At 43.3% G+C, this 14,492-nt stretch overlaps 1 non-coding gene across 1 annotated transcript; it reads right to left on the bottom strand.

Annotated features, from left to right (window-relative positions):
• Positions 1-8,038: 8,038 nt before the first annotated feature.
• On the bottom strand, positions 8,039-8,176 carry LOC114810955. Its single transcript, XR_003758644.1, has one exon. It is a non-coding gene; the product is annotated as a small nucleolar RNA SNORA7 (small nucleolar RNA).
• Positions 8,177-14,492: the final 6,316 nt, after the last annotated feature.

Raw genomic sequence — 14,492 nt, 5'->3', positions numbered from 1 at the left:
TATTGAGCATTTACTGTACAGAGCACTGTATCAAGTGCTGGGGAGAGTATAATATAACAGAGTTGGTAGACACGTTCCCTGTGCACGACACGTTTACAGGCTAGAGGGAAGAAGAACCTGACCTTGGTTCCTCACCCATATGTATCTCACAATCCCTAAGGTGGATCTTATGAGAAACTCTGACTTTCCAAAAGTTGAGGGCTGATCCAGAAAAGGCCCAGTTGAAAGTATCCTTTAAAGGTTAGCTTGTGTTCCTGACCTAGACCTTACAACCATCAATGATAATAACAGTGATATTGCCGAATTGTACATTCCAAGTGCTTAGTACAGTGCTCTGCACATAGTAAGTGCTCAATAAATACTAATGAATAAATGAATATAGTGTAGTATAGATCTCAGAAATCTCTTCTGATTCACACTGTACTTAGGCTGACCCTACTTTCATATTAATGGTATTTTCATGGCCCTTTCCCAATTGTGCCCAGTGGTCTCTTGACTTGTTCTCATCACTGACACTGTCTTTGAAGATCAAGGAGAAGGCTGCTTCATCCGCGAAAGGAGGAAAGGAAATGATGGCTGAGAAGATTCCTTCAGACCAGAAGCACTGTTAGCCCACACTGTAGCTCCAATCAATCTGGTTTGAGGAGGAGTGTGGATAACCTTTCCACCAGAGCCAGGAGAACAGGACATAGTTAAGAATGCAATTGAACCCTGTGGGTCGTGAAGCTGAGGACTGAATTAAACTGTTCTGTTCTAGTTTGGAGTTTCATTGAGTCCTGGCAAAACATGATGTACTGGTTCAAAGCAAAAAAAAAAAAAAAAGCACAAGAGGCTCAAAAGGCTCATTGGACTTCAAAAGGCTCTTACAAAACAACATCTTGATGAGCTAATTGTAAATGAATCTGAAGCATACGGATTACATTTCCCCTGAAACACATATGGGTTTATAAATGAAGGGAGTGAGTTCTGGGAGCAAAATGTGTTCTGTGTTTCGTTGAGCCCAAAGTGTTTGGAAAATAGTTCAAGACATTTTTCTAAGCCTAAAATGCTGCCAGCCTCTCTCCCACTCCTCCTTTCTCTGATCTACAATGGGAGGGTTCTAGTTCCTGGATGAAACCAGACCAGGTACTTGAAATCAATCAATCGTATTTATAGAGCACTTACTGTGTGCAGAGAACCATACAGCGTGCTTGGGAGAGTACAATATAACAGAGTTGTTAGACATGTTTCTTGCCCACAACTAGCTTACTGTCTAGAGGAAACCCATAACTTCATGGCATCAAGTCTCCAACACAGCTCCCGTTCCTGATAAAGCTCTTTAGGAAGTCAAAGTAGCAGAATGTTTTCACCAGCATCAGTAATAATGTCTGTGATATTTAAGTGCCCACTGTGTGCAAAACACTGTGTAGAGTGCCCTGGAGTAGATCTAAAATAATCAGATTAAACACTATCATCCCTGGTCCTACAGGGGGCTCAAAATCTGAAAAAGTACTTAATCCCCTTTTGTAGAAGAGAAAACTGAGGCCCAGAGAAGTTAAGTGAGTCGCTCAAGTTCTCACCGCAGGGAAGGGGCAGTAAATTTCCTTCATGATTTTCACTATCTACTGTGACCTTGTTTTTACATTCAAATGGAGAAGTGAGAAAAATCAAGCCCTTAAAGATGCAGAGACCTCCCCTCCGTCTCAGCACAATGAAAAAAAGGGGACAACAATCGGGAAAAAGCTGTATCCCAGGAGTGCCTGATCTAGCATGGCTAATTCGTGAGAGGGTAAGATCGCGACACGATCACTTGTTCAATTAGTTGAGAGTCTAATTTTCTGATGTTAGAAATATCAAAAATGACATTATAATTGTATAGGGGTGCCAGTGTACTCTCTGGGAGACAGGTCAATCAATCAATGATATTTATGGAGTGCTTACTGTGCCCAAAGCATTGTATTAAGTATTTAGAAAGCTCCAATACCACAGAGATGGTAGGCATGATCCCTGCTCTCCAGGACCTTACAGTCTAGCAAAAGAGACAGGCATTAAGATAAAGGAGAGTTAACTGAAGCAGCCAAAGTTTGACAGTTAAGAGCTCATTGTAGGCAGAGAACATGTCTAGAAATTCTGTTGTACTGTACTCTCCCCAGTACTTAGTACACTGCTCTGCACCCGGTAAGTGCTCTGTAAATACCATCAATTGATTAATTGACTGATCTTCCTTCCATTTTTCTTAATCCACCCAACTAGAGGCTTTCTAGCAAAGCAGCATAGCCTATAGCATAGCATAGAGAAGCAGCATGGCTCACTGGAAAGAGCCCGGGCTTGGGAGTAAGAGGGCATGGGTTTGAAAACCAGCTCTGTCATTTGTCAGCTGTGTGACTGTGGGCAAGTCACTTCACTTCTCTGTGCTTCAGTTCTCTCATCTGTAAAGTGGGGATGAAGACTGCGAGCCTCACGTGGGACAACCTGATGACCCTGTATCCCCCCCAGCACTTAGAACAGTGCTCTGCACATAGTGAGCGCTTAAAAAATACCATTATTATTATTATTATTGGAAAGATCATAACCCTGGGAGTGAGAGGACCTGGGATATCATCCCTGCTCCACTATCTGCCGGCTATGTGACCTTGGACAATTTCACTTGTGGGTAGGGAATGTATCTGCTTATTTTTATTTTGTACTTTTCTGAGCTTTTTGTATAGTGCTCTGCACAAGGGTAAGTGCTCAATAAGTATGACTGAAAGAATTTCTCTGTGACTTGGATTCCTCATTTGCAAAAAAACAGAGATTCAATCTCTGTACCCCTTCCTATTTAGGTTGTGAGCCCAATTAGGGCCAGGGACTTAGTTCAGCTTGATTACATAGCTACTGCTGAGCTTAGTCCAATGTTTACCACAGAATAAGCCCTTAGGACTGAAAGAGGAAATAATATACCTGAGGAAAAATTAAGTGAAGAAAACAAATAGGAATTGGAGCCAATGTTACTGAGCATATCTCACCCAAAGTGGGAGGTACATGAAGTTATCCACTGCTGTTTTTCTTCCTTCCTGTCATAGTGCCTGTCACTGTTCCTTCCTGCTGGATTTTTTAACTTCCATCCAGTCTCTCTCTTCACTTTCATTTCACCTAACCTCTTACCCAAATTCACCACTGACCTGTGGTTCCCTTGGACTTTGCAGTTGGCTTTACAGCAGAAGAGAAGCAGAGTAGCCTAATAGAAAGATCACCAGCCTGAGAGTCAGAGGATCTGAGCTCTAATCCAGGCTCTACCATATGTCTGCTGTTTGACCTTGGGCAAGTCACTTCAATTTCTCGGTGCCTCAGTTACCTCATCAGTTTACCTCATCTGTAAAATGGGGATTAAATCCTACTCCTTCTAACACTGTGAGCCCCATATGGGACAAGGACTCCTGTCTCTCCACCCCTCAAGAACCTCCAGTGGTTGTCCATCTACCTCCGCATCAAACAGAAACTCCTTACCACTGGCTTTAAAGTACTCAATCAGCTTTCTCCACCCTACCTCACCTCACTTATCTCCTATTACAGCCCAGCCCACACAATTCACTCCCCCAGGACCAGCTCACTCACCATGCCCTCATCTTGTCTATTTTGCCACCGCCTCTAGACTGTCAGCTCATTGTGGGCAGGAAATATGTTTATTCTTGTATTGTACTCTCCCAAGCAGTGCTCTGCACTCAGTAACCCTCAGTAAATATGACTGAATGAATGACCCCCTTTCCACATCTTCTCTTTGTCCTGGAACTCCCTCCCCATCCATACACACCAGACCATCACTCTATCCAACTTCAAAGCATTACTAAGGTCACATTTCCTCCAAGAAGCCTTTCCTGATTAAGCTCTTTTTTCCTAGGCTCTCTCTCCCTTTTGAGTCTTTTATGCACTTCAGTCTGTGACTTTTGGACACTTGATATTTGTCTCACCCCCAACCCCACAGCACTTATATAACTATCTTTAAAATAAATATTATAAATTATTTATTCATATTAATGTCTGTCTCCCCCTCTAGTCTGTAAAACCCTTATGGGCAGGGAACATGTCTGCTACTTCTGTTGTATTGTATTCTCCCAAGCACTTAGTACAGTGCTCTGCACATAGTAAGTACTCAATAAATACAATTGACAGATTGATGGTGTTCACCCTGCTTACCTTAACCTGTTGTTTAGTACAGTGCTGGGCACATAGTGAGAGCTTAACAAGTATTATTAATTATTATTATTATCATTATTATTATTATTACAGATGCCTGATTCCCACCACCTGTCTTTGGGGTTTTAACCAAGAGCCCCAGTCATGTGATTGATGGAGAGAGCAATTTTACAGGCTTAATCAAGTAAACTTGTGAAAAGATGTTAGTAGTTGGCAATAAAGCTAGTGGAGTGTTTCTTCCTTGCTGTGCAACAACTGTAGTGACTCCATCTTTCTCTCTTCAATCTGGCTGTTTTTCAAGTTCAGCATCAAACATCCATGTGGAGGGAATGCACAGATGTCTATGTGTCACCGTTGATCCAAAGGCAGAGTTCTCCACATGCACACTGCTTTACTTAAGGTGCTTTGGGAAGAGGAATCCATTAGGGAAAAGTCCACAGCCTAACTGAGAAAACAAAATGTCTCGTTCCTCTGATTTAAGACCTTCCGTGGATTTATTTGTTTTTAAAAGCGATGTGTCCATTTAGGTCCACAATTTTTAAACCTTCCAAGGAATGTTTTAAATGTACTCAACATTATATTTTCTATTCCTGTGAACAATGAAAACAGTTTATTTTACTAGAATTGGTCTTCAGTATTTGGGCAAGTCGCTTCACTTCTCTGTGCCTCAGTTACCTCATCTGTAAAATGGGGACTGAGACTGTAAGCCCCAAGTGGGACAGGTTCTGTGTCCAACCAAATTTCCTTGTATTCATTCTTCCCAGTGCTTAGCACAGTGCCTGGCACATAATAAACACTTAAAACATACCATAATTATTATTATTATTATTTGCAAGAATTGCTATCACAGATGATTTTTTTAAAATCTAGAGGAAAGCTGTTTTTTACCCCGCTTTATCACGTCTTTGGAATTGGTTAATATAAGAGCAGGTAAAGGCTCTCCTTTTTGAATATCACTTTCTTTACCAAGTCAGAGTGTGGCTTCTTGCAGCTTTTCAAGCTCATGAAAACTCAAGTTGGCATTCCTGATGGAGCCACAGATGTCAGCCATCTTGTGATGGGGATCAGCATGCTGTAGTATGATTTTCTTGGCACTGTGGGGCACTGAAAGGAGAAACTGGTTGGCTCCCAGAGCAAGAATGTTGATTTGAAAGTACACACTAGCCAAATGTAAGCACTGAGTTGAAATACACTTTGGAAAGTTCCTCTTCTCTCCACAAACCATGGTCCTCTGTCCACTCTCATTTTGGAGTCATCACCTCATGTTTCACACTATTTTGCCCTTATATTCTCTGTCCCAGTAGGCTTACCACAGTAGATGAAAAAAACCCCAAAACATGTCAGGTGCAAAACCTCAAAGGAAAAAAAAAACACAGTAGAGCCTATTGGAAGAGCATGGCTCTGGGAGTCAGCTATGTGACTTTGGGCAAATCACTTATCTATGCCTTAGTTACATCATATATAAAATGGAGGTAACTGCATTTTAGACTGTGTGACAAGGACTGTGTACAACCTCATTATCTTATAACTACCCCAGCGCTTAGTAAAATGCCTGTCACACAGTAAGAGATTTGCATGTACCTTTAAAAAATCATTAGACAAAGGAAGATGAAGGCTTTTATTAATGAGTCCTCATTAAAGAGACCTGTTTTATTAAAGAGCCCTGCCCCCAAATTGAGGAGTGACCACATCATATCTCCAAGCTAGTAGAAGTGAGGGATCATGGGAGCAAAGTGTTCATTTCACAGGTTTTCCTGCCCCAGAATCTGACCATATCTCAGAAGATGCAATTTAAAAAAATCTGCACTTTATTCACCTGGAAAAAACTAGCGAAGTTACACAAGCATGTATTTTTGTTTCTTTTCTTTGTAATGGCCACAAATCTCTGTAGAGTCACCCAGGTAAGGGCTCAAGTGAACGCGGTCCTTGAGGAGTGTCCATAAATGCTTTCCATGATGATCAGGATTTTATAAATGTATCTCCCAAGCCAGCAATTGGCTTGTGAAACGTTTTAATCCTCAGATGAATTTCAGATCCTTTTTTCTTGTAGCTCTGCCAAAACAAGAAGCATTTTTTCTTCTCGCGTCAAGCCCTCGTTGAAGCCAAAGAGCCTTTTTTGTAGGTAAGAAGCAGCTGCTTTTCAAGTAACTACTTGCCCTAATGGAAAACAAATCTTGCACTGTTGTCACAAAAATCTGAATTCTCACTTACGATCCAGGCAAGGCTTCTCTCAGGATCAGAGTCCTAGTGTAGTAAGAGTTGGTTCATCGGACCAGTGGAGATTTAGGTGACCTGGGACACATGGTCGACTTCTGTGGAATTTCACGGAGTTAGATGTAGTCTGAGAACTGCATTCTTGCTTTCTTTCACACTGAGGGAAGGTGAAGCAAGAGATTGCAAAAGCAGGAGGCTATAAAGAAATGACTTCCCGGGCTCTAGGGCAGAGTTACTGCAGGAAGCAGGGCCACTGGAGAAGGACTCTAACTGAAAACCAGAGTTTCGGTAAAGAAGTAACTGAGTTAGTTGCTGCTGGGTAGGAAATCCCTTGGGTTTAGGAAATAACAGAGTTGGGGGGAAATGAATGGCCTGCAAAAGCAGCTACACTGAAAATTGAGAGAACAGAGGTGCTGCTGAGGGAGCAAAGGAAGGAGAACTCTGGAGAGAAGATAGGCGGCAAAGAGAGATTTGATGGTTTCAGGGCCTTTCTAGCCCTAACACAGCTTGAAGATTGTGTAAAATCATATTGCACCTTTGCCTTCCATTCATTTTCTATCAAGCCACTAAGTCTGACCTAGTTTCTAATTTTCTTATCCATTTTGCCACCTGCTGTAAATTTGTTTTTTATATCATGCAGAGTCTAAATTGAGAAAATGGATCTTTAAATTTTACAGTGGGATTCCAAATCCTTTTACCCCAAAAAATACCGACTATCTGAAGTCACTGAATGTCAGTTGAACCCGAAAAGAGAACCTAGTTTCAGAACAATCAATCAGTCAGTTGTATTTATCAAGCACTTATTATGCACATAGCATTATGCTAAGCACTTGGGAGAGTACAATATAACGGAGTTGGTAGACATGCTCCCTGCCCACAGGGAGCAGTGTGGCTTAGTGGAAGAAATATAGGTCTGGGAATCAGTTGCTCTGCCATTTACCTGCTGTGTGACCTTGGACAAGTTACTTCACTTCTCTGGGCCTCACTTATTTCATCTGTAAAATGGGGTTTGATACTGTGAGCCCCACATGGCACAGAGACTCTACACCCAACACAATTTGCTTCTATCCACCCCAGGGCCTAGTACAATGTCTGGTACAAAATAACCGCTTAACTAATATCATCACATAAACGAAGCAGTATTGCCTAGTGGATAGAGCCCAGGTCTGGGACACAGAAGGACCTGGGTTCTAATGCTGGCTCTGGCAATTGCCTGCTGTATCAACTTTGGCAAGTCACTTAAACTCTCTGCGTCTCAGCTATCTTCTCTGTAAAATGGGGATTAAGACTGCTATGCCCATGTCGAGCAGTGACTGCGTCCAACTTGATTAGCTTGTATCTACCCCAGTACTTAGTACAGGGTTTCAAACAGAGTAGAGGGAAGGAGGGCACTAGAGGGCATTCACTGGGTAGGAGGAGGTGAACTTAAATATTGAGTTTCTTCTTTGTCTTGTCTTATTCTGTTGGGTCATCTCCGACCCATAGGAACACCATGGATACATCTTTCCCAGAATGCCCCATTTCCATCTGCAATATTCTGGTAGTGTATCCAGAGAGTTTTCTTGGTAAAAATATGAAAGTGGTTTACCATTGCCTCTTTCCACACAGTAAACTTCAGTCTCTGCCCTTGTCTCTCTCCTGCTCTGCTGCTGCCCAGCACAGGTGAGCTTTGACTTGTAGCAGACTGCCTTCCACTCACTAGCCACTGCCCAAGCTAGGAATGGAATGGACAGGCCTCTGCTTGACACTCCCTCCCGTAGTTGAGACTGGTAGAGTACTGGAAACTCTCCAGGTGGCACCTTGCGAGGGGGAACAATCCAGAGACTTATATTGATATTCTTTTCTCTTTTTCTCTCTTTTTCCTCCCTTCAGAGACATAGACAGGGACAAATGTCCATACTCACATCAAGAAAACAAAAATTGGTTTCTTCTTTGAGATATCCTAAATAGTGCCATAAATAGTCTGAAAGACCTGCGCAGCTCTGTAAATACTTAATTTACAAGCACACTTTCACTTAAGATCTGGAAGAAGCAAGTTCAATCACAGTTGACATCAAAAATTGAAAGTATAGGGGGATTTCTCCCTCCCCTTTAGACTGTGAGCCCCATGTTGGACAGGGTCTGTGTTCTATCTGGTTTTCTTGTATCTACCCCAGTGCTTAGTACATTGTGAGCACCTGGCCCACTGAAAGAACTTAACACCACAGTTATTATGATGATGATTGTTCTCACTGATATCTGCACGGTTATGAATGTATGAGTAATAATAATTATGGTATTTGTTAAGCACTTACTATGTGCCCGGTACTGAACTGAGTGCTGGGGTGTATACAAGCGAATCGGGTTGGACACAGTCCCTGTCCCACGTAGGGCTCACGGTTCCGATACCCATTTTACAGATAAGGTAACTAGAGAAGTGAGGTGACTTACCCAAGATCACACAGCAGACGGATGGTGGAGCTGGGATTAGAACTCATGACTTTCTGATGCCCAGCCCCGTGCTCTATCCACTCTACCATGCTGCTTCTCCATCTTAGCACTTTAGCCTTTTGCTCCATTAACTCTTCATGGAACTATTGCCCACATTTGTAGTAATGTCAGTAATAGGAGCACAGTAGTAGTAATCAATCAATCTAGTAGTAATAGTAGTAAAATTTAATGACTCACTGTGCACAATGCGCTGGGAAATACAAAACAAAGAAGTGGCACGTACCCTACCTTCACATGGCTTACACTCTACTGGGGGGGACAGATATTCGATTGACCTTTTCTGAGCTTTCAAATACCAATATTTTTTCCTCTAATAATTCTTTATTGACTCCTCATCCATATATGTAACCAAACCTATTGATATTTTCTACCTAAACAAATTTGCTTGATAAAATTTCAAATACTTCTGCCATCCTCTGGGAGGAAAATGTTTTTTTTTTCCATTTTTTTTTTTGTTTCTGCCATCTTGAGAGTTCAGTGGCTATCCCTTAATTCTGGGGCTATGGAATTGTATAAACAACAATTCTGGGTTTCCCTCTCCACACCCTCCTTGATTTTCTAAGCATCAATCATTTCCTCATTCAGCCTTTGTCCTCCCAGTCTTAGAAAATCATAATCTTTACAGTTAATCCTCAGGTGGAAGCTTCTCCATATTTCCTTAATTTTGGGATATTCCCCTGTCTACTTTCTTCAGTTCTAATGTGTCTTTCCTAAGACAAAAGGCCTGAACCTTGCACGTATTCCAGGTGCAGATGTATCATGGCTTTACACAATGGCAAAATTATACTTTTTGTTTTGTTTTCTGGACCGTTTCTATAACAAATGATTCCCAACATTTTGTCAGCCTCTGTGGCTGATGTTGCCTCAAATGAAGTCATATATTCAGATTAAAGGTACTTTGGAATGTCACAGTTGAAATAATCCCATTACGCACGGAGGCATATGGCTTTCCTTTTTCAAAAATGTGACTGTCGGTGAGTTTCCTTCTATGCATAAGGATGTTACTGAAAAGATCTGGGCAAGACCTAGCACGAAAAGTTCAAAATCAACTCACCATCATGTGGGATCTGCTGGTCTCTTCATGGCTGGCACCAGTGAGCCATTGGATTCTAGTCTTTCCTCCCCAGCTGAATTTACTCCAAGGAAATGTGAGATTCACTTCTCAGGCGGGAGTGCTGCTTGAGAGTAATGGGCTCAACACTCGAGGTAAGTAGAGTGATCTTCTAGAAAGTTGCTTTATTCAGATCACATCCCCCTCAGTTTTCTCTCTCTTGCTTCCACTATCCGTAACCTATTTAGCCCCTGTCTCCCCCACTAGATTGTAAAATCTATGAGAGCAGAGCTCATGCTACTCTATTGTATTCTTCCAAGTGCCTAGTAGAGTATCCTGATCTTACTCTGCCGTAGGCACTGTACTAAGCACAGGGATAGTTAACAACTAATCATAATGGACGCAGTCCATGTTCCACAAGGGGCTCACAGTCTTGTTCCCCATGTTACAGATGAGGTCATTGAGGAATAGAGAAGTTAAGTGACTTGCCTAAGGTCACAAGCCAGGAAATGGTGAAGCCGGGATTAGAATCCAGGTCCTCTGACTCCCAGGCCCATGGCGGTCATTTATTTGTCGACTGAGCTATCAACAGAACCATAGGGCCAGAAATCCTGAGCTATGCTGCCTTGGGTGGTCCTGGGTGAGTAGCCTGTTTTTTTCTGAGCCAGCAAGTCTTATCTGTGAATGGGCCACAGATTGTGAGCTTCCTGTGGGCAGGGAACATATCTATCAACTCTGTTATACTGTCCTCTCCCAAGGTCCTTAATACAGTGTTCTGCATACCGTAAGACTCAATAAATACCATTGATGGATTGGTTAATTTCTTTGTTCTGAGATCCCTGAGAGAAAGTGACATTTCTTATGGCCTGAGGCTGATTTTCCAGACATTGCAGAGGGGATGACTCTATCTTCTCTGTCTTTTGGTTTCCTACTTATGCCTCAACAATCAAATTTTAATAAGGAGAAAAACAAAGCAGCAGGCAGGAGGCTAATGGCATTAACTAAGCAATTTAGAGCAAATAATGTCAAAGAAAAAGAATTCTAAAAATACTGCTACTACAATTAATGATAATAACACCAACCTCTATGATAGCAGGGACAGTTGGCACTATTGTCTCTTTTCATTCAGTCATATTTATTGAGTGCTTACTGTGTGCAGAGCACTGTACTAAGTGCTGGGGAAAGTACAATATAACAATAAATAGTGGCATTCCCTGCCCACACCAAGGTTAGAGACTAGATCAGGGGGAGACAGACATCAGTACAAATAAAGAAAATTACAACTATATACATAAGTGCTGAGGCACTGAGAGCAGGGAAATGGAAAGGGAGCAGGTCAGGATGACTCAGAAGGGAGCAGGAGATGAGGAAAAGTGCGGATTAGTATGGGAAGGCCTCTTGGAGGAGATGTGCCTTCAGTAAAGTTTTGAATGTAGGGGACAGCTATTGTCTGTTGGATTTTAGGAGGGAGGGCACTCCAGGCCAGAAGCAGGATGTGGGCTAGAGGTCAGTGGTGAGACAGGCCAGATCAAGGCACAGTGAAAAGATTAGCACTAGAGGAGTGAAGTGGGTGGGCTGGGTTGTAGAAGGAGAGAAGTGAGGTGAAGTAATAATAAATAACAATATTTATGGAACTTGTTAAGCACTAACTATGTTCCAAGAACTGTTCTAATTGTTGGGGTAGATACAAGGTAATGAGGTTGTCCCACGTTGGGCTCACAGTCTCAATTCCCATTTTACAGATGTGGTAACTGAGGCACAGAGAAGTTGCCCAAGGTCACACAGCAGACAAGTGGCCAGGATTAGAACCTATGATCATCTGATTCCCAGGCCCGTGCTCTATCCACTATGACATGCTGCTTCTCAATAATAATGATGGTATTTGTTAAGCCCCCTCTCAGGGTCGTTCCTGGAGGGTTTCCAGTACTCTACCAGTCTCAACTATGGGAGGGAGAGTCAAACAGAGGCATACCCATTCCATTCCTAGCTTAGGCAGTGGCTAGCTAGTGGAAGGCAAGATGCTACAAGTCAAAGCTCACCTGTGCTGGGCAGCAGCGGCATGGGAGAGAGTCGAGGGTGGAGACTTCAGTTGACTGCGTGGAAGGAGACTATGGTAAACCACTTCTGTATTTTTACCAAGAAAACACTATGGATCCTCTACCAGACGACTGCAGATGGAGGAGGGGCATTCTGGGAGAGATGTGTCCATGGTGTCGCAAAGGGTCGGCAACGAATCGACGGCATAAGACAATTTGTTAAGCGCTTACTATGTGCCAAGTACTGTTCTAAGCACTGGGGTAGATACAAGGTCATCAGGTTGTCCCACTTGGGGCTCACAGTCTTCATCCCCATTTTAGAGATGAGGTAACTGAGGTAGGAGGGGGCAAGGTGGTGGAGTGCTTTAAAGGCATTGGTAAGGAGTTTTTGTTTGATACAGAGGTGGATGGACAACCACTGGAGTTTCTTGAGGAGCAGGGTGACATATTCTGAACATTTCTGTAGAAAAATGATCAGGCAGCAGAATGAAGTATGGATTGAAATTAGGGAAAGACAGGAGGCTGGGGGATCATCAAGAAGGCCGATGCAGTAACCCAGGAGGGCTAGGATGAGTGATTGTCTTAATGTGGTAGCATTTTTGGATGGAGAGGAAAGGGCAGATTTTATCAATGTTGTGAAGGTAGGACTGACAGGATTTAGTGTTGGATCAAATATATTTGTTGAATGAGAGAGGGGAGTCAAGGTAACACCAAGGTTTTTGTGAGACAGGAAGGATGGTGGTGCTGTCTAAAGTGATGGGAAAGTCAGGGGGAGGATGAGGTTTGGTTGGGAAGATAAGGAGTTCTGTATTAAACATTTTAAGCTTGAGGTGCTGGGAGGACATCCAAGTAGAAATATCTTGAAAGAAAAAAAATGCAAGAATGCAGGGAGGGAGAGAGATCAGGTCTGGAGATGTAAGATTTGGATATCAGCAGCGTGGCTCAATGGAAAGAGCCCGGGCTTGGGAGTCAGAGGTCATGGGTTCTAATCCCGGCTCCGCCGCTTGTCAGCTGTGTGACCTTGAGCAAGTCACTTCACTTCAATAAGGGAGCAAATGAATTCTCCAAAGAAGTGAGTGTAGATGGAGCATAGAAGGGGACCCAGAAGTGAACCTTGAGGGACATCCACAGTTAGCGGATGGGAGGCAGAGGAGGAGCCAGTGAAGGAGATTGACAAAGAGTGGGCAGAGGGATAAGGGGAGAACCAGGAGAGGAGAGAGTCCGTGAAGCTAAGGTTGGATAACGTTTCCAGGAGAAGGGGATTGTCCACAGTGTTGGAGGCAGCTGAGAGGTCGAGGAGGATTAGGATGAAGTAGAGGCCATTGGATTTGGCATTAAGGAGATCACTGGTGACCTTTAAGAGGGCAGTTTCTGAGGAGTGAAAGGGACGGAAGCCAGATTGGACTGTGTCAAGGAGGGAATTGGAGGAGAGGAATTTGAGACAGAGCTCAAGGAGTTTGGAGAGGAATGGTAGGAGGGAGATGGGGTGGTAATTGGTGGGAGTTATGGGGTCAAGGGAGTGTTTTTTTAGGATAGGGAAGACATGGGTATGTTTGAAAGCAGTGGGGAAGAAGCCATTGGAGATCAAACAATTGGAGTTGTTTGTTAGGTAGGGAAGAAGAGAGGGGGCAAGAATTTTGATGAGGTGTGAAAGAATGGGGTCAGATGTGCAGGTGGACGGAGTGGCTTTTGAGAGGAGGCAGGAGATCTGCTCTAGAGATACTTCTGGGAAGAATGGGAGTGTTGAATAGGGGGCCGGAAGTGGACAGGACTGAGGAGGAGGAGGGGTGATTTTAGGAAGCTCACACATGATGGTGACAATTTTCTTAATAAAGTAGGTGGTCAGGTCACTGGGGGTAAGGGATAGGGGAGGCGAGGAGATGGGGGCCTGAGGAAGGAGTTAACTGTCTGGAACAACTGGTGAGGGTGATGGGCATGGGGGTCAATAGTTTTGTCAGGCTGAGGAGAGGGCAAAGTTAAAGCATGCAAGGATAAACTTGAAGTGAATATAGTCAGGCTGATATTTGGTTTTCCAACAGCAGCTCTCTGCAGCTCATGCACAAGAGCAAAAGAGGCAGAATCTGCAGGTTTCTGGGTTAGTGGTATGAGATCGACAAAGAGACAGGGGAGCAAGGGAACTGAGTTCAGTAGAGAGGGTGGTGTTCAGAATATCTATTCGCTCATCAAATTTAGGTAGTTTGAGTATGGAGATTAAGTAGGGCATTATGAGTTGAGAAAATTGGATGAGGTCCAGGGATCGGAGCTCTCTGTGGGGGAATAGTACAGATTTATGGGGAGGAGGCAAGTGAGGAGGTCGTGGTCAGACAGGGGGATTTCAGAGTTGGTGAGGGTAGAGATGTGCAGTGGTTATAGATCAGTGTGTGTCCAAGTTAGTGAATGGGTGAGGTGGGGTGGAGCAGGAGGTCAGCGGAGTTGAGGAGCACTAGAAGGCGTGCAGCAGAAGGGTTATCGAGAACATCTATGGGGATGTCAAAGTCTCCAAGGATCAAAATAGGCATGAAGAAAGGGAGAAGGAATGTGAGAAAGGG

The sequence above is a fragment of the Ornithorhynchus anatinus genome, chromosome 3, assembly GCF_004115215.2.
Source record: "Ornithorhynchus anatinus isolate Pmale09 chromosome 3, mOrnAna1.pri.v4, whole genome shotgun sequence".
In the NCBI taxonomy this organism is placed as follows: Eukaryota; Metazoa; Chordata; class Mammalia; order Monotremata; family Ornithorhynchidae; genus Ornithorhynchus; species Ornithorhynchus anatinus.
This window is presented reverse-complemented; position numbering and strand designations above follow the sequence as displayed.